Below are 19,707 nucleotides of genomic sequence, written 5' to 3'. Positions count from 1 at the left end.
TATGCATCCTTTATGTCCAGAGATATCATAAAATCCCCCCCTTCTAGGCTGGCGATGACCGCTCTTAGCGATTCCATCTTGAACTTGAACCTTTTCAAGTATAGGTTCAGGGATTTTAAATTTAATATGGGTCTGACCAAACCGTCCGGTTTTGGGACTACAAACAGGGTCGAATAATTTCCCTTTCCTTGTTGAAGCAGGGGAACCTTGACCACCACCTGTTGAAGATACAATTTGTGAATTGCATTTAACACTATCTCCCTTTCCTGGGGAGAAGATGGTAGGGCCGATTTGAAAAACCGGCGAGGAGGCACCTCTTCGAATTTCAGCTTGTAACCCTGAGAAACAATTTCTATTGCCTAGGGATCCACCTGCGAATGAACCCAGATGTGGCTGAAAACACGAAGACGTGCCCCCAACTGGGCGGACTCCTTTAGCGGAGCCCCAGCGTCATGCGGTGGATTTTGTAGAGGCCGGGGAGGACTTCTGTTCCTGGGAACTAGCTGTGTTGTGCAGCTTCTTCCCTCTGCCCTTACCTCTGGCAAGAAAGGACGCACCTCGTACTTTCTTGTTTCTCTGTGATCGAAAGGACTGCATTTGATAATGTGGTGCTTTCTTAGGCTGTGAGGGAATATAAGGCAAAAAATTTGATTTACCAGCTGTAGCTGTGGAGACAAGGTCCGAGAGACCTTCCCCAAACAATTCCTCACACCTGTAAGGTAAAACCTCCATATGCCTTTTTGAGTCGGCATCACCTGTCCATTGCCGGGTCCATAGGACTCGTCTAGCAGAAATCGACATAGCGTTTATTCTAGAACCCAGTAGACTAATGTCACTTTGAGCATCTCTCATATATAGGACAGCATCTTTTATATGCCCTATGGTCAATAACATAGCATCCTTATCTAGGGTCTCAATCTCTGCTGATAAGGTATCTGTCCATGCTGCCACCGCGCTACAACCTCGGCCGACGCAATTGCCGGTCTGAGTAAGGTACCAGAATGTGTGTAAATGGACTTTAGGGTAACCTCCTGCTTGCGGTCAGCAGGGTCCCTGATGGTAGCCGTATCCTGGGATGGCAGCGCTACCTTTTTGGATAAGCGTGTCAATGCTTTATCCACCCTAGGGGAGGATTCCCACCGTATCCTGTCCATTGGCGGGAAAGGATACGCCATAAGAATCCTTTTGGGAATCTGCAGCTTTTTGTCTGGAGATTCCCAAGCTTTTTCACATAATTCGTTCAACTCATGTGAGGGGGGAAAGGTTATCTCAGGTTTCTTTCCCTTATACATGTGTACCCTCGTGTCAGGGACAGGGGACTCTGTGATGTGCAAAACATCTTTTATTGCAATAATCATATATCGAATACATTTAGCCAATTTTGGTTGTAACTTTGCATCATCGTAGTCGACACTGGAGTCAGAATCTGTGTCGGTATCTGTGTCAACTATTTGGGATAGTGGGCGCTTTTGAGACCCCGAAGGTCCCTGCGACATAGGGACAGGCATGGGTTGACTCCCTGACTGTTCCCTAGCTTCAGCTTTGTCTAATCTCTTGTGTAATAAGTTTACATTAGCACTTAAAACATTCCACATATCCATCCAGTCAGGTGTCGGCGTTGTCGATGGAGACACCACATTAATTTGCTCCTGCTCCTCTCTAGGAGAGCCTTCTACCTCAGACATGTCGACACACGTGTACCGACACACCATACACTCAGGGAATCCTCTTATCTGAGGACAGTTCCCCAACAAGGCCCTTTGGAGAGACAGAGAGAGAAAGTATGCCAGCACACACCCCAGCGCTATATGACCCAGGAAAAAAACACAATCATTTTATGTTTACCCAGTAGCGCTGTATTTCCATATATATATGCGCCTAATTATGTGCCCCCTCTTCTTTAAGACCCTCTTTCTACCGTGGTATAAGCAGGGGAGAGTCCATGGAGCTTCCCCTCAGCGGTGCTGTGGAGAAAATGGCGCTGGGGAGTGCTGAGGGAGAAGCCCCACCCCCTCAGCGACGGGCTTCTGTCCCGCTCAAATAGCCCCCCCCATAAAAAAATGGCGGGGGCTCTTATATATGTATACAGTGCCTAGCTGCATATATATTTATTTTGCCAAAGAGAGGTCTATATTGCTGCCCAGGGCGTCCCCCCTGCGCCCTTCACCCTTACACTGACTGCCGTGTGTGAGGTGTATGGGAGCAATGGAGCACAGCTTTACTGCTGTGCGTTACCTCAGTGAAGATCATGAAGTCTTCCGCCGCCTCTGAAGTCTTCTTTTCTTCTCATACTCACCCGGCTTCTATCTTCCGGCTCTGCGAGGGGGACGGCGGCGCGGCTCTGGGACGGACGGCGAGGGTGAGACCTGCGTACCGATCCCTCTGGAGCTAATGCTGTACAGTAGCCTAAGAAGCAGAGCCTATCAACTCACAGAAGTAGGTGTGCATCTCTCCCCTCCGCCCCTCGATGCAGGGAGTCTGTTGCCAGCAGGCTCCCTGAAAATAAAAAAATCTAACAAATATACTTTCTGTCAGGAAACTCAGGAGAGCTCCCTGAAAAGCACCCAGTCTCCTCTGGGCACAGTAGTAAACTGAGGTCTGGAGGAGGGGCATAGAGGGAGGAGCCAGTGCACACCCAGATCTAAAGTCTTTCTTAAAGTGCCCATGTCTCCTGCGGAGCCCGTCTATCCCCCATGGTCCTTACGGAGTCCCCAGCATCCTCTAGGACGTAAGAGAAAAATTATGCTGGCAGAAAAATCCAATTGAGTGATTAAACAGCTCCAGAGCTGCTCTGTAAGGCAAGTAAAAGGGTGTGGGCCCTGCAGCACTACCTGTAGTTTGCATTGTGCATTGGAAGCCTAGTTTGCTGTCTGTTTCCACTTCTTTTTTCTTGATCCCCTCCCGTCTATACCCTTGTGCACTATCCTGACTTCTCCTCCCGTCTGCTTACTTTGTGCCTTCCAATGCACAATGCAAACTACAGGTAGTGCTGCAGGGCCCACACCCTTTTACTTGCCTTACAGAGCAGCTCTTGAGCTGTTACAGTGCCCAGCTGCTGCAAGAAATCAGCGTGAATGCTTCAGGGGCTGGGGCATGGCCAACATGAGCCCCACACCGAAGGAGGGTGGGGGTGTTTAATGCGAACTAGGGGTCTTGCACAATGCGAACTACAGGTAGTGCTGCAGGGCCCACACCCTTTTACTTGCCTTACAGAGCAGCTCTGGAGCTGTTACAGTGCCCAGCTGCTGCAAGAAATCAGCTTGAATCCTTCAGGGGCTGGGGCATAGCCAACATGAGCCCCACACCGACAGAGGGTGGAGGTGTTTAATGCGAACTAGGGGTCATCCAAGTGCCGCAAAAGGCCGCCATGCCCTGCACGCCCCTTTTCTCTTTTCATATGCAGACGAGGGTTGAAGCCAACTTTGACCCACTGCTTGGATGACATCGCCATATGCAAATCCATCTGCTGCAGGCCTTCCCCCAGGAATGCTTGCACTAGTTGTTGCATTTGGTTTGTTGTTTGGGGGTGCTTCAGTATTAGGCAGCCTTCTGCCCTCCCATGTTCATCTGAAAATATGTGTTCTCCCTGCAGTTGTTGTCCCCAGATGAGAGTTCCCTTGTGCTGCCTCAGTTGAATCTCCTTTACTTGACAGAGATGTGCCTGAGCAGCGGCCCTCCCCAGCCCTATCCCAAATCATACTTATTTTGCATAGGAGATACCATGGTCATGAAGACTGTTCTCCCAGGGTGCGGTTCATTCATTGCATTCTGGGTATGCTGACCCCTGTGATTTCCCCAAATGTGGGAAACTCGACTGCATTATTTAATGCGAACTAGGGGTCATCCAAGCACCGCAAAAGGCCGCCATGCCCTGCATACCCCTTTTCTCTTTTCATAAGCAGACGAGGTTTGAAGCCAACCTTGACCCACTGCTTGGATGACATCACTTGCTGCCTTTCCAATGAAGCAAGTTTAATTTAATAATAGGTGAAAAACCATCCCTACAAAGGTGTTAATAAGATACTTGGCTTTGTGGACACTTTTCAGAGCACAAATTTGTTAGCATAAAAATAAAGCCAGAAAATGAAGAGCTGTTTAATCACTCAATTGGATTTTTCTGCCAGCATATTTCTTTTTCTCTGCAACCCACTGCTAAATTGTGCTTCGTGGCTGTTTTTTTTATAAAATCACTTAATCAAATCTAACTCTGATTACATCAGAGAAGGCCAGGTACCCTACACCATAACAGGGGTTTTCGAAATTTTGACTTGTCTACTTAAAGATCACCAAAATCTGATAACAAGGTCAATTACGTCCCTAGGTGGGATTGAACCACCAACCTTTTGGTTAACAACTGAACACGCTAACTGTTTGTGCCTCAGAGACACTTTGCGAAAGTACATACTGACAAAGGCTAATAAGCATTCATCTAGAACGTTTCCTAGAAAAACTTTAAAAAGTCAATAATCTGGAGAGTTTTTGTAAGATGTTTCTTCCATCAACCAATGAAGAAACACATTGGTACTTTCCCATGATGAGTGAGTGCTTCAGGATCTCTTGCACTTACATGTGCAGCAGAGTACTGTAATGGAAGCATGCTGGGTCCATAACCCAGAGGTAGGCAGATTGAAACTATCCTCTGCTATATGCATTGTTTTTTGTTAATTAAAGTAATCCAAAACTGGGATTGATATTTTTGCTCTTTTATTTTTACTTAAAGTACAATAACTTTTACCATTTTAATTTGTTTTAATAGTATATTGACAGTATTGTTTTCTTTCAAAAATCCACTTAATTTTCTTTACCCTATTATTAAAATGGTAATTGACAAAAACAAACTACATTGTCACCAGAAGAGCAGTACAAAATATACAAGTGATATATTAAAATCATCTTTCCAGCTTTAATTTCAATGATGCCTTGGTGCAACAATTTTGTGAGAAACATCTTCACCCATAAAGAAAGATTTTCTTAATTCCTTACCTGTGTGCTGATTAGATATCACCTTGTTTTCACATTAAACAGACTTCCCCATGAGGAAGCAGCAAGGATGCAGTGACGTTTATGTTTCCTGGTGTCAACCTGTATTATTTCAGTAGACATTGAAATGAGGATGCATCTTGCTTCCTTTCCAATGAAGCAAGTTTAATTCAGTAATAGGTGGATAATCATTCCTACAAAGGTGTTAATCAGAGACTTGGCTTTGTGGACACTTTTCAGAGAGCAAATTTGTTAGCATAAACATAAAATCAGAAAATGAAGAGCTGTTTAATCACTCAATTGGACTTTTCTGCCAGCATAATTTTTTTTCTCTGCAACCCACTGCTAAATTGTGCTTCCTAGCTGTTTTTTATAAAATCACTTAATCAAATCTAACTCTGATTACATCAGAGAAGGCCGGGTACCCTACACCATAAGAGGGGGTTTGAAATTTTGACTTGTCTACTTAAAGATCACCAAAATCTGATAACAAGGTCAATTACGTCCCTGGGTGGGATTGAATCACCAACCTTTAGGTTAATAGCCATACACACTGACTGATTGCGCCACAGCGACACTTTGCAAAAGTACATACTGACAAAGGCTAATAAGCATTCATCTAGAACGTTTCCTAGAAAAACTTTAAAAAGTCAATAATCTGGAGAATTTTTGTAAGAAACACATTGGTACTTTCCCATGATGAGTGAGTGCTTCAGGATCTCTTGCACTTACATGGGCTATTAACCAAAAGGTTCCCACCCAGTGATGTAATTGACCTTGTGATCAGATTTTGGTGATCTTTAAGTAGACAAGTCAAAATTTCAAACCCCCTCTTATGGTGTAGGGTACCTGGCCTTCTCTGACGTAATCAGAGTTAGATTTAATTAAGGTGCGCAAGGACATAGAAGGGAGCGGTTTAAGAAAAGAGAAGTGGAAACAGACAGCAAACTAGGCTGGAGAGAGACCTGAGACAAAGAGATCTGAATTATACGAGAGCCGACCAGGGGAAACACAAATTATGCAGTCAAGTTTCCCACATTTGGGGAAATCGCAGGAGCAGCACACCCAGAGTGCAATGGGTGAGCCTTGCCCTGGGAGAAGCACCTTCATGATCATAGTATCTCACCTGGCAGGTAAGTAGGAGTTGGGCTAGTGCTGGGGAGGGTCGCTGCTCGGGTACGCCCCTGTCAAGTGAAGGAGATCCAACTGAGGCAGCACAAGGGAACTCTCGAAAGAAGAACAAGGCTAGAGGAAGATCTGAGACAAAGAAATCTGACTTTTACCAGAGCTGACCAGAGGAAAGCACAAACACAGTCCCCCACTACCACCAGGAAACATTAACGCCACTGCATCCTTGCTGCTTTCTCATGTGGAAGTCTATTTAATGTGAAAACAAGGTGCTATCTAATTAGCACACAGAAAAGAAAATTAAGTGAATTTTTGAAAGAAAACAATACTGTCAATATACTATTAAAACAAATTAAAATGGTAAAAGTTATTGTACTTTAAGTAAAAATAAAAGAGCAAAAATGTCAATCCCAGTTTTGGATTACTTTAATTAACAAAAAAAATGCATATAGCAGAGGATAGTTTCAATCTGCCTACCTCTGGGTTATGGACCCAGCATGCTTCCATTACAGTACTCTGCTGCACATGTAAGTGCAAGAGATCCTGAAGCACTCACTCATCATGGGAAAGTACCAATGTGTTTCTTCATTGGTTGATGGAAGAAACATCTTACAAAAACTCTCCACATTATTGACTTTTTAAAATGTTTCTAGGAAACGTTCTAGATGAATGCTTATTAGCCTTTTTCAGTATATGCTTTTGCAAAGTGTCGCTGTGGCGCAATCAGTTAGTGTGTAAGGCTATTAACCAAAAAGTTGGTGGTTCAATCCCACCCAGGGACGTAATTGACCTTGTTATCAGATTTTGGTGATCTTTATGTAGACAAGTAAAAATTTCAAACCCCCTCTTATGGTGTAGGGTACCTGGCCTTCTCTGATGTAATCAGAGTTAGATTTGATTCAGTGATTTTATAAAAAACAGCTAGGAAGCACAATTTAGCAGTGGGTTGCAGAGAAAAAGAAATATGCTGGCAAAAAAATCCAATTGAGTGATTAAACAGCTCTTCATTTTCTGGCTTTATTTTTATGCTAACAAATTTGTTCTGTGAAAAGTGTCCACAAAGCCAAGTCTCTGATTAACACCTTTGTAGGGATGGTTTTTCACCTATTACTAAATTAAACTTGCTTCATTGGAAAGGCAGCAAGATGCATCCTCATTTCAATATCTACAGAAATAATACAGGTTGACACCAGGAAACATTAACGCCACTGCAAACTTGCTGCTTTCTCATGTGGAAGTCTGTTTAATGTGAAAACAAGGTGATATCTAATTAGCACACAGGTAAGGAATTAAGAAAATCTTTATTTAAGGGTGAAGATGTTTCTCACAAAATCGTTGCCCCAATGCATCATTGAAATTCAAGCTGGAAAGATGATTTTAATATATCACTTGTACATTTTGTATTGCTCTTCTGGTGACAATGTAGTTTGTTTTTGTCAATTACCATTTTAATAATCGGGTAAAGAAAATTAATTGGATTTTTGAAAGAAAACAATACTGTCAATATACTATTAAAACAAATTAAAATGGTAAAAGTTATTGTACTTTAAGTAAAAATAAAAGAGCAAAAATATCAATCCCAGTTTTGGATTACTTTAATTAACAAAAAAAAAATGCATATAGCAGAGGATAGTTTCAATCTGCCTACCTCTGGGTTATGGACCCAGCATGCTTCCATTACAGTACTCTGCTGCACATGTAAGTGCAAGAGGTCCTGAAGCACTCACTTATCATGGGAAAGTACCAATGTGTTTCTTCATTGGTTGATGGAAGAAACATCTTACAAAAACTCTCCACATTATTGACTTTTTAAAATGTTTCTAGGAAGCGTTCTAGATGAATGCTTATTAGCCTTTGTCAGTATGTACTTTTGCAAAGTGTCGCTGTGGCGCAATCAGTTAGTGTGTATGGTTATTAACCAAAAGGTTGGTGGTTCAATCCTACCCAGGGACGTAATTGACCTTGTTATCAGATTTTGGTGATCTTTAAGTAGACAAGTCAAAATTTCAAACCCCCTGTTATGGTGTAGGGTACCTGGCCTTCTCTGATGTAATCAGAGTTAGATTTGATTCAGTGATTTTATAAAAACAGCTAGGAAGCACAATTTAGCAGTGGGTTGCAGAGAAAAAGAAATATGCTGGCAAAAAAATCCAATTGAGTGATTAAACAGCTCTTCATTTTCTGGCTTTATTTTTATGCTAACAAATTTGTTCTCTGAAAAGTGTCCACAAAGCCAAGTCTCTGATTAACACCTTTGTAGGGATGGTTTTTCACCTATTACTAAATTAAACTTGCTTCATTGGAAAGGCAGCAAGATGCATCCTCATTTCAATGTCTACTGAAATAATACAGGTTGACACCAGGAAACATTAACGCCACTGCATCCTTGCTGCTTTCGCATGTTGAAGTCTGTTTAATGTGAAAACAAGGTGATATCTAATTAGCACACAGGTAAGGAATTAAGAAAATCTTTATTCAAGGGTGAAGGTGTTTCTCACAAAATCGTTACCCCAATGCATCATTGAAATTCAAGCTGGAAAGATGATTTTAATATATCACTTGTACATTTTGTATTGCTCTTCTGGTGACAATGTAGTTTGTTTTTGTCAATTACCATTTTAATAATAGGGTAAAGAAAATTAAGTGGATTTTTGAAAGAAAACAATACTGTCAATATACTATTAAAACAAATTAAAAAGGTAAAAGTTATTGCACTTTAAGTAAAAATAAAAGAGCAAAAATATCAATCCCAGTTTTGGATTACTTTAATTAACAAAAAAAAATGCATATAGCAGAGGATAGTTTCAATCTGCCTACCTCTGGGTTATGGGCCCAGCATTTTTCCATTGCAGTACTCTGCTGCACATGTAAGTGCAAGAGATCCTGAAGCACTCACTCATCATGGGAAAGTACCAATGTGTTTCTTCGTTGGTTGATGGAAGAAACATCTTACAAAAACTCTCCAGATTATTGACTTTTTAAAGTTTTTCTAGGAAACGTTCTAGATGAATGCTTATTAGCCTTTGTCAGTATGTACGTTAGTAAAGTGTCTCTGTGGCGCAATCTGTTGGTGTGTTTGGTTATTAATCACAGGGTTGGTGGTTCAATCCCACGCAGGGATGTAATTGACCTTGTTATCAGATTTTGGTGATCTTTAAGTAGACAAGTCAAAATTTCAAACCCCCTTCTTATGGTGTAGGGTACCTGGCCTACTCTGATGTAATCAGAGTTAGATTTGAATCAGTGATTTTATAAAAAAAACAGCTAGGAAGCACAATTTAGCAGTGGGTTGCAGAGAAAAAGAAATATGCTGGCAGAAAAATCCAATTGAGTGATTAAACAGCTCTTCATTTTCTGGCTTTATTTTTATGCTAACGAATTTGTTCTCTGAAAAGTGTCCACAAAGCCAAGTATCTGATTAACATATTTGTAGGGATGGTTTTTCACCTATTACTAAATTAAACTTGCTTCATTGGAAAGGCAGCAAGATGCATCCTCATTTCAATATCTACTGAAATAATACAGGTTGACACCAGGAAACATTAACGCCACTGCATCCTTGCTGCTTTCTCATGTGGAAGTCTGTTTAATGTGAAAACAAGGTGATATCTAATTAGCACACAGGTAAGGAATTAAGAAAATCTTTATTTAAGGGTGAAGATGTTTCTCACAAAATCGTTGCCCCAATGCATCATTGAAATTCAAGCTGGAAAGATGATTTTAATATATCACTTGTACATTTTGTATTGCTCTTCTGGTGACAATGTAGTTTGTTTTTGTCAATTACCATTTTAATAATCGGGTAAAGAAAATTAATAGGATTTTTGAAAGAAAACAATACTGTCAATATACTATTAAAACAAATTAAAATGGTAAAAGTTATTGTACTTTAAGTAAAAATAAAAGCTAAAATATCAATCCCAGTTTTGGATTACTTTAATGAACAAAAAAAAAATGCATATAGCAAAGGATAGTTTCAATCTGCCTACCTCTGGGTTATGGGCCCAGCATGCTTCCATTGCAGTACTCTGCTGCACATGTAAGTGCAAGAGATCCTGAAGCACTCACTCATCATGCGAAAGTACCAATGTGTTTCTTCATTGGTTGCTGGAAGAAACATCTTACAAAAACTCTCCAGATTATTGACTTTTTAAAGTTTTTCTAGGAAACGTTCTAGATGAATGCTTATTAGTCTTTGTCAGTATGTACTTTTCGCAAAGTGTCTCTGTGGCGCAATCGGTTAGTGTGTTCAGCTATTAATCAAAAGGTTGGTGGTTCAATCCCATCCAGGGACGTAATTGACCTTGTGATCAGATTTTGGTAATATTTAAGTAGACAAGTCAAAATTGCAAACCCCCTCTTATGGTGTAGGGTACCTGGCCTTCTCTGATGTAATCAGAGTTAGATTTGATTAAGTGATTTTATAAAAAAACAGCTAGGAAGCACAATTTAGCAGTGGGTTGCAGAGAAAAAGAAAAATGCTGGCAGAAAAATCCAATTAAGTGATTAAACAGCTCTTCATTTTCTGGCTTTATTTTTATGATTACAAATTTGTTCTCTGAAAAGTGTCCACAAAGCCAAGTATCTGATTAACATATTTGTAGGGATGGTTTTTCACCTATTACTAAATTAAACTTGCTTCATTGGAAAGGCAGCAAGATGCATCCTCATTTCAATATCTACTGAAATAATACAGGTTGATACCAGGAAACATTAACGCCACTGCATCCTTGCTGCTTTCTCATGTGGAAGTCTGTTTAATGTGAAAACAAGGTGATATCTAATTAGCACACAGGTAAGGAATTAAGAAAATCTTTATTTAAGGGTGAAGATGTTTCTCACAAAATCGTTGCCCCAATGCATCATTGAAATTCAAGCTGGAAAGATGATTTTAATATATCACTTGTACATTTTGTATTGCTCTTATGGTGACAATGTAGTTTGTATTTGTCAATTACCATTTTAATAATAGGGTAAAGAAAATTAAGTGGATTTTTGAAAGAAAACAATACTGTCAATATACTATTAAAACAAATTAAAATGGTAAAAGTTATTGTACTTTAAGTAAAAATAAAAGCTAAAATATCAATCCCAGTTTTGGATTACTTTAATGAACAAAAAAAAAAATTCATATAGCAAAGGATAGTTTCAATCTGCCTACCTCTGGGTTATGGGCCCAGCATGCTTCCATTGCAGTACTCTGCTGCACATGTAAGTGCAAGAGATCCTGAAGCACTCACTCATCATGCGAAAGTACCAATGTGTTTCTTCATTGGTTGCTGGAAGAAACATCTTACAAAAACTCTCCAGATTATTGACTTTTTAAAGTTTTTCTAGGAAACGTTCTAGATGAATGCTTATTAGTCTTTGTCAGTATGTACTTTTCGCAAAGTGTCTCTGTGGCGCAATCGGTTAGTGTGTTCAGCTATTAATCAAAAGGTTGGTGGTTCAATCCCATCCAGGGACGTAATTGACCTTGTGATCAGATTTTGGTAATATTTAAGTAGACAAGTCAAAATTGCAAACCCCCTCTTATGGTGTAGGGTACCTGGCCTTCTCTGATGTAATCAGAGTTAGATTTGATTAAGTGATTTTATAAAAAAACAGCTAGGAAGCACAATTTAGCAGTGGGTTGCAGAGAAAAAGAAAAATGCTGGCAGAAAAATCCAATTAAGTGATTAAACAGCTCTTCATTTTCTGGCTTTATTTTTATGATTACAAATTTGTTCTCTGAAAAGTGTCCACAAAGCCAAGTATCTGATTAACATCTTTGTAGGGATGGTTTTTCACCTATTACTAAATTAAACTTGCTTCATTGGAAAGGCAGCAAGATGCATCCTCATTTCAATATCTACGGAAATAATACAGGTTGACACCAGGAAACATTAACGCCACTGCATCTTTGCTGTTTTCTCATGTGGAAGTCTGTTTAATGTGAAAACAAGGTGATATCTAATTAGCACACAGGTAAGGAATTAAGAAAATCTTTATTTAAGGGTGAAGATGTTTCTCACAAAATCGTTGCCCCAATGCATCATTGAAATTCAAGCTGGAAAGATGATTTTAATATATCACTTGTACATTTTGTATTGCTCTTCTGGTGACAATGTAGTTTGTTTTTGTCAATTACCATTTTAATAATCGGGTAAAGAAAATTAAGTGGATTTTTGAAAGAAAACAATACTGTCAATATACTCTTAAAACAAATTAAAATGGTAAAAGTTATTGTACTTTAAGTAAAAATAAAAGAGCAAAAATATCAATCCCAGTTTTGGATTACTTTAATTAACAAAAAAAAATGCATATAGCAGAGGATAGTTTCAATCTGCCTACCTCTGGGTTATGGACCCAGCATGCTTCCATTACAGTACTCTGCTGCACATGTAAGTGCAAGAGGTCCTGAAGCACTCACTTATCATGGGAAAGTACCAATGTGTTTCTTCATTGGTTGATGGAAGAAACATCTTACAAAAACTCTCCACATTATTGACTTTTTAAAATGTTTCTAGGAATCGTTCTAGATGAATGCTTATTAGCCTTTGTCAGTATGTACTTTTGCAAAGTGTAGCTGTGGCGCAATCAGTTAGTGTGTAAGGCTATTAACCAAAAGGTTGGTTGTTCAATCCCACCCAGGGACTTAATTGACCTTGTTATCAGATTTTGGTGATCTTTAAGTAGACAAGTCAAAATTTCAAACCCCCTGTTATGGTGTAGGGTACCTGGCCTTCTCTGATGTAATCAGAGTTAGATTTGATTCAGTGATTTTATAAAAACAGCTAGGAAGCACAATTTGGCAGTGGGTTGCAGAGAAAAAGAAATATGCTGGCAGAAAAATCCAATTGAGTGATTAAACAGCTCTTCATTTTCTGGCTTTATTTTTATACTAACTAATTTGTTCTCTGAAAAGTGTCCACAAAGCCAAGTATCTGATTAACATATTTGTAGGGATGGTTTTTCACCTATTACTAAATTAAACTTGCTTCATTGGAAAGGCAGCAAGATGCATCCTCATTTCAATATCTACTGAAATAATACAGGTTGATACCAGGAAACATTAACGCCACTGCATCCTTGCTGCTTTCTCATGTGGAAGTCTGTTTAATGTGAAAACAAGGTGATATCTAATTAGCACACAGGTAAGGAATTAAGAAAATCTTTATTTAAGGGTGAAGATGTTTCTCACAAAATCGTTGCCCCAATGCATCATTGAAATTCAAGCTGGAAAGATGATTTTAATATATCACTTGTACATTTTGTATTGCTCTTATGGTGACAATGTAGTTTGTATTTGTCAATTACCATTTTAATAATAGGGTAAAGAAAATTAAGTGGATTTTTGAAAGAAAACAATACTGTCAATATACTATTAAAACAAATTAAAATGGTAAAAGTTATTGTACTTTAAGTAAAAATAAAAGCTAAAATATCAATCCCAGTTTTGGATTACATTAATGAACAAAAAAAAAAATTCATATAGCAAAGGATAGTTTCAATCTGCCTACCTCTGGGTTATGGGCCCAGCATGCTTCCATTGCAGTACTCTGCTGCACATGTAAGTGCAAGAGATCCTGAAGCACTCACTCATCATGCGAAAGTACCAATGTGTTTCTTCATTGGTTGCTGGAAGAAACATCTTACAAAAACTCTCCAGATTATTGACTTTTTAAAGTTTTTCTAGGAAACGTTCTAGATGAATGCTTATTAGTCTTTGTCAGTATGTGCTTTTTGCAAAGTGTCGCTGTGGCGCAATCAGTTAGTGTGTAAGGCTGTTAACCAAAAGGTTGGTGGTTCAATCCCACCCAGGGACTTAATTGACCTTGTTATCAGATTTTGGTGATATTTAAGTAGACAAGTCAAAATTGCAAACCCCCTCTTATGGTATAGGGTACCTGGCCTTCTCTGATGTAATCAGAGTTAGATTTGATTAAGTGATTTTATAAAAAAACAGCTAGGAAGCACAATTTAGCAGTGGGTTGCAGAGAAAAAGAAAAATGCTGGCAGAAAAATCCAATTGAGTGATTAAACAGCTCTTCATTTTCTGGCTTTATTTTTATGATTACAAATTTGTTCTCTGAAAAGTGTCCACAAAGCCAAGTATCTGATTAACATCTTTGTAGGGATGGTTTTTCACCTATTACTAAATTAAACTTGCTTCATTGGAAAGGCAGCAAGATGCATCCTCATTTCAATATCTACGGAAATAATACAGGTTGACACCAGGAAACATTAACGCCACTGCATCTTTGCTGTTTTCTCATGTGGAAGTCTGTTTAATGTGAAAACAAGGTGATATCTAATTAGCACACAGGTAAGGAATTAAGAAAATCTTTATTTAAGGGTGAAGATGTTTCTCACAAAATCGTTGCCCCAATGCATCATTGAAATTCAAGCTGGAAAGATGATTTTAATATATCACTTGTACATTTTGTATTGCTCTTCTGGTGACAATGTAGTTTGTTTTTGTCAATTACCATTTTAATAATCGGGTAAAGAAAATTAATTGGATTTTTGAAAGAAAACAATACTGTCAATATACTATTAAAACAAATTAAAATGGTAAAAGTTATTGTACTTTAAGTAAAAATAAAAGAGCAAAAATATCAATCCCAGTTTTGGATTACTTTAATTAACAAAAAAAAATGCATATAGCAGAGGATAGTTTCAATCTGCCTACCTCTGGGTTATGGACCCAGCATGCTTCCATTACAGTACTCTGCTGCACATGTAAGTGCAAAAGATCCTGAAGCACTCACTCATCATGGGAAAGTACCAATGTGTTTCTTTATTGGTTGATGGAAGAAACATCTTACAAAAACTCTCCACATTATTGACTTTTTAAAATGTTTCTAGGAATCGTTCTAGATGAATGCTTATTAGCCTTTGTCAGTATGTACTTCTGCAAAGTGTCGCTGTGGCGCAATCAGTTAGTGTGTAAGGCTGTTAACCAAAAGGTTGGTGGTTCAATCCCACCCAGGGACTTAATTGACCTTGTTATCAGATTTTGGTGATCTTTAAGTAGACAAGTCAAAATTTCAAACCCCCTGTTATGGTGTAGGGTACCTGGCCTTCTCTGATGTAATCAGAGTTAGATTTGATTCAGTGATTTTATAAAAACAGCTAGGAAGCACAATTTAGCAGTGGGTTGCAGAGAAAAAGAAATATGCTGGCAGAAAAATCCAATTGAGTGATTAAACAGCTCTTCATTTTCTGGCTTTATTTTTATGCTAACAAATTTGTGCTCTGAAAAGTGTCCACAAAGCCAAGTATCTGATTAACACCTTTGTAGGGATGGTTTTTCACCTATTATTAAATTAAACTTGCTTCATTGGAAAGGCAGCAAGTGATGTCATCCAAGCAGTGGGTCAAAGTTGGCTTCAAACCTCGTCTGCTTATGAAAAGAGAAAAGGGGTATGCAGGGCATGGCGGCCTTTTGCGGTGCTTGGATGACCCCTAGTTCGCATTAAATAATGCAGTCGAGTTTCCCACATTTGGGGAAATCACAGGGGTCAGCATACCCAGAATGCAATGAATGAACTGCACCCTGGGAGAACAGTCTTCATGACCATGGTATCTCCTATGCAAAATAAGTATGATTTGGGATAGGGCTGGGGAGGGCCGCTGCTCAGGCACATCTCTGTCAAGTAAAGGAGATTCAACTGAGGCAGCACAAGGGAACTCTCATCTGGGGACAACAACTGCAGGGAGAACACATATTTTCAGATGAACATGGGAGGGCAGAAGGCTGCCTAATACTGAAGCACCCTCAAACAACAAACCAAATGCAACAACTAGTGCAAGTATTCCTGGGGGAAGGCCTGCAGCAGATGGATTTGCATATGGCGATGTCATCCAAGCAGTGGGTCAAAGTTGGCTTCAACCCTCGTCTGCATATGAAAAGAGAAAAGGGGCGTGCAGGGCATGGCGGCCTTTTGCGGCACTTGGATGACCCCTAGTTCGCATTAAACACCTCCACCCTCCGTCGGTGTGGGGCTCATGTTGGCTATGCCCCAGCCCCTGAAGGATTCAAGCTGATTTCTTGCAGCAGCTGGGCACTGTAACAGCTCCAGAGCTGCTCTGTAAGGCAAGTAAAAGGGTGTGGGCCCTGCAGCACTACCTGGAGGGGGGAGGTGTTTAATGCGAACTAGGGGTCATCCAAGCACTGCAAAAGGCCGCCATGCCCTGCATGCCCCTTTTCTCTTTTCATATGCAGATGAGGGATCCAGTCAACTTTGGCCCACTGCTTGGATAACATCACCGTATGCAAATCCGTCTTCTGCAGACCTTCCCCCAGGAATGCTTGTACTAGTTGTTGCATTTGGTTTGTTGTTTGGGGTGCTTCAGTATTAGGCAGCCTTCTGCTCTCCCATGTTCATCTGAAAATATGTGTTCTCCCTGCAGTTGTTGTCCCCAGATGAGAGTTCCCTTGTGCTGCCTCAGTTGAATCTCCTTAACTTGACAGAGATGTGCCTGAGCAGCGGCCCTCCCCAGCCCTATCCCAAATCATACTTATTTTGCATAGGAGATACCATGGTCATGAAGATTGTTCTCCCAGGGTGAGGTTCATTCATTGCATTCTGGGTATGCTGACCCCTGTGATTTCCCCAAATGTGGGAAACTCGACTGCATTATTTGTGGTAGTGGGGGACTGTGTTTGTGCTTTCCTCTGGTCAGCTCTGGTAAAAGTCAGATTTCTTTGTCTCAGATCTTCCTCTAGCCTTGTTCTTTTTTCGAGAGTTTCCTTGTGCTGCCTCAGTTGGATCTCCTTCACTTGACAGGGGGGTGCCCGAGCAGCGACCCTCCCCAGCTCAAGCCCAACTCCTACTTACCTGCCAAGTGAGATACTATGATCAGGAAGGTGCTTCTCCCAGGGCAAGGCTCACCCATTGCACTCTGGGTGTGCTGCTCCTACGATTTCCCCAAATGTGGGACACTTGACTGCATAATTTGTGTTTCCTCTGGTCGGCTACTCGTATAATTCAGATCTCTTTGTCTCAGGTCTCTCTCCAGCCTAGTTTGCTGTCTGTTTCCACTTCTCTTTTCTTGAGCCCCTGCCTTCTATGCCCTTGTGCACTCTCCTGACTTCTCCTGTCTGCTTACTTTGTGCCTTCCAACGCACAATGCAAACTACAGGTAGTGCTGCAGGGCCAACACCCTTTTACTTGCCTTACAGAGCAGCTCTGGAGCTGTTACAGTGCCCAGCTGCTGCAAGAAATCAGCTTGAATGCTTCAGGGGCTGGGGCATAGCCAACATGAGCAGCAAGATGCAGCACTGGACTATTAGTAATGTACTGTTGTATGCTGAGCACCACAATGCAGCACAAGACAATGAGCAGTGATACTGAGCACTGATGAGGATACTACTGAGAACTGACACTGAGCAGGAGAGACACACTACTAGTATTACTGAGCAGCAATAAGTAACCACTGATACTGGGCACTGATATTGAGATTTCCACTGAGAGAACATAGCCACGTCCTCTCCGCTCTCTCTTCAATGCACGAGTAAAAATGGCGGCAACGCGCAGCTCTTTATATGGAATCCGAATCTCGCGAGAATCCGACAGCGGGATGATGACATTTTCCCTTGTTCAGGTTTTCCGAGTCAGGCGGGAACAACCGAGCCTGCCTCGGACCAGTGTAAACCACGTGGAGTTCGTAGGGAATTCGGTTCTCGGAGAACCGAACCCGCTCCTCTATATATACTATATTACTATGTTACTGTAGTATACAGAACACCACAATGCAATGAGCAGTGATAGTGAGCACTGATGAGGATACTAGAACTGACACTGAGCAGCAAGATGCAGCACTGGACTATTAGTAATGTACTGTAGTATGCTGAGCACCACAATGCAGCACAAGACAATGAGCAGTGATACTGAGCACTGATGAGGATACTACTGAGAACTGACACTGAGCAGGAGAGACACACTACTAGTATTACTGAGCAGCAATAAGTAACCACTGATACTGAGCACTGATATTGAGATTTCCACTGAGAGAACATAGCCACGTCCTCTCCGCTCTCTCTTCAATGCACGAGTAAAAATGGCAGCAACGCGCAGCTCTTTATATGGAATCCGAATCTCGCAAGAATCCGACAGCGGGATGATGACATTTTCCCTTGTTCAGGTTTTCCGAGTCAGGCGGGAACAACCGAGCCTGCCTCGGACCAGTGTAAACCACGTGGAGTTCGTGGGGAATTCGGTTCTCGGAGAACCGAACCCGCTCCTCTCTACCTTATACCCATCAATTTTTTTATTTTCAATCTAAGCCCCTGCAGTTTTCTGTAAGCATCTGCTTCGCTATGATGATCAACAAGTCACAAGGGCAAACACTCAGGGCTTGAGGCGTAGATCTTAGGACCAGCTGCTACAAGCATGGCAGAGGTGTCACTATCACTGGTGACACCCAGAGAGGTGGCGAGGGAGATTGTAATGCAGTGCGCGCAGATAAACAGCGCAATGGTAAAAAGGAGGCATGGTTTCATAGGTAGGGGCGTGGCCTGGTGGCCTGAATCTACATTTTGTTGCTCCGGGTGTCCCGGGGGTTGGGGGCTGCACCCGGGGACTAGTGTGTGAGCTGTGCTGGCTCCTGCACAGTGACAGGGCATGGCCACCCAGCATGACGCCTCCCTTCTTGACCATGCTGTAATTGCAGTCGCACTGCAGTTCAGCGTGATCATAAAAAATGGTGTAGGCTCCTGCTGGTGCAGGCTGTAGAGAAAAGCTGCTGTGACCACGCCCCCTGTGTCTCCTCCGTTGCAGACCCCATTTTGAAGCCTTGCCCCCGGACTAAGAGAAAAGTATGCCCTTGCGCACTATCCTGACTTCTCCTCCCGTCTGCTTAATTTGTGCCTTCCAACGCACAATGCGAACAACAGGTGGTGCTGCAGGGCCCACACCCTTTTTCTTGCCTTACAGAACAGCTCTGGAGCTGTTACAGTGCCCAGCTGCTGCAAGAAATCAGCTTGAATGCTTCAGGGGATGGGGCATGGCCAACATGAGCCCCACACCAAAGGAGGGTGGGGGTGTTTAATGCGAACTAGGGGTCATCCAAGCACTGCAAAAGGCCGCCATGCCCTGCATGCCCCTTTTCTCTTTTCATATGCAGATGAGGGTTCCAGTCAACTTTGGCCCACTGCTTGGATAACATCACCGTATGCAAATCCGTCTGCTGCAGACCTTCCCCCAGGAGTGCTTGTACTAGTTGTTGCATATGGTTTGATATTTGATGGTGCTTCAGTATTAGGCAGCCTTCCGCCCTCCCATGTTCATCTGAAAAGATGTGGTCTCCCTGCAGTTGTTGTCCCCAGATGAGAGTTCCCTTGTGCTGCTTCAGTTGAATCTCCTTTACTTGACAGAGATGTGCCTGAGCAGCGGCCCTCACCAGCCCTATCCCAAATCATACTTATTTTGCATAGGAGATACCATGGTCATGAAGATTGTTCTCCCAGGGTGAGGTTCATTCATTGCATTCTGGGTATGCTGACCCCTGTGATTTTCCCAAATGTGGGAAACTCGACTGCATTATTTGTGGTAGTGGGGGACTGTGTTTGTGCTTTCCTCTGGTCAGCTCTGGTAAAAGTCAGATTTCTTT

General features: G+C 41.4%; 4 non-coding genes and 2 pseudogenes across 4 annotated transcripts; 4 read left to right on the top strand and 2 right to left on the bottom strand.

Moving 5' to 3' along the window:
* The first annotated feature begins 3,696 nt into the window (after positions 1–3,696).
* LOC135012444 (U1 spliceosomal RNA) lies at positions 3,697–3,875 on the top strand (annotated as a pseudogene).
* A 2,083-nt stretch (positions 3,876–5,958) lies between these two features.
* Positions 5,959–6,121, bottom strand: LOC135012304 (U1 spliceosomal RNA). Its single transcript, XR_010211308.1, has one exon. It is a non-coding gene; the product is annotated as a U1 spliceosomal RNA (small nuclear RNA).
* Positions 6,122–15,520: 9,399 nt separating this feature from the next.
* Positions 15,521–15,699, bottom strand: LOC135012446 (U1 spliceosomal RNA; annotated as a pseudogene).
* A 911-nt stretch (positions 15,700–16,610) lies between these two features.
* Positions 16,611–16,774, top strand: LOC135012283 (U1 spliceosomal RNA). The gene has a single exon (XR_010211287.1). It is a non-coding gene; the product is annotated as a U1 spliceosomal RNA (small nuclear RNA).
* Positions 16,775–16,926: 152 nt separating this feature from the next.
* On the top strand, positions 16,927–17,090 carry LOC135012377 (U1 spliceosomal RNA). The gene has a single exon (XR_010211373.1). It is a non-coding gene; the product is annotated as a U1 spliceosomal RNA (small nuclear RNA).
* Positions 17,091–19,514: 2,424 nt separating this feature from the next.
* LOC135012489 (U1 spliceosomal RNA) lies at positions 19,515–19,678 on the top strand. Its single transcript, XR_010211439.1, has one exon. It is a non-coding gene; the product is annotated as a U1 spliceosomal RNA (small nuclear RNA).
* The last annotated feature ends 29 nt before the right edge of the window (positions 19,679–19,707 follow it).

Source organism: Pseudophryne corroboree, unplaced genomic scaffold (genome assembly GCF_028390025.1).
Source record: "Pseudophryne corroboree isolate aPseCor3 unplaced genomic scaffold, aPseCor3.hap2 scaffold_253, whole genome shotgun sequence".
Taxonomy (NCBI): domain Eukaryota; kingdom Metazoa; phylum Chordata; class Amphibia; order Anura; family Myobatrachidae; genus Pseudophryne; species Pseudophryne corroboree.
Note: the sequence above shows the minus strand (reverse complement) of the source record. Positions and strands in the feature narration are given on the sequence as shown.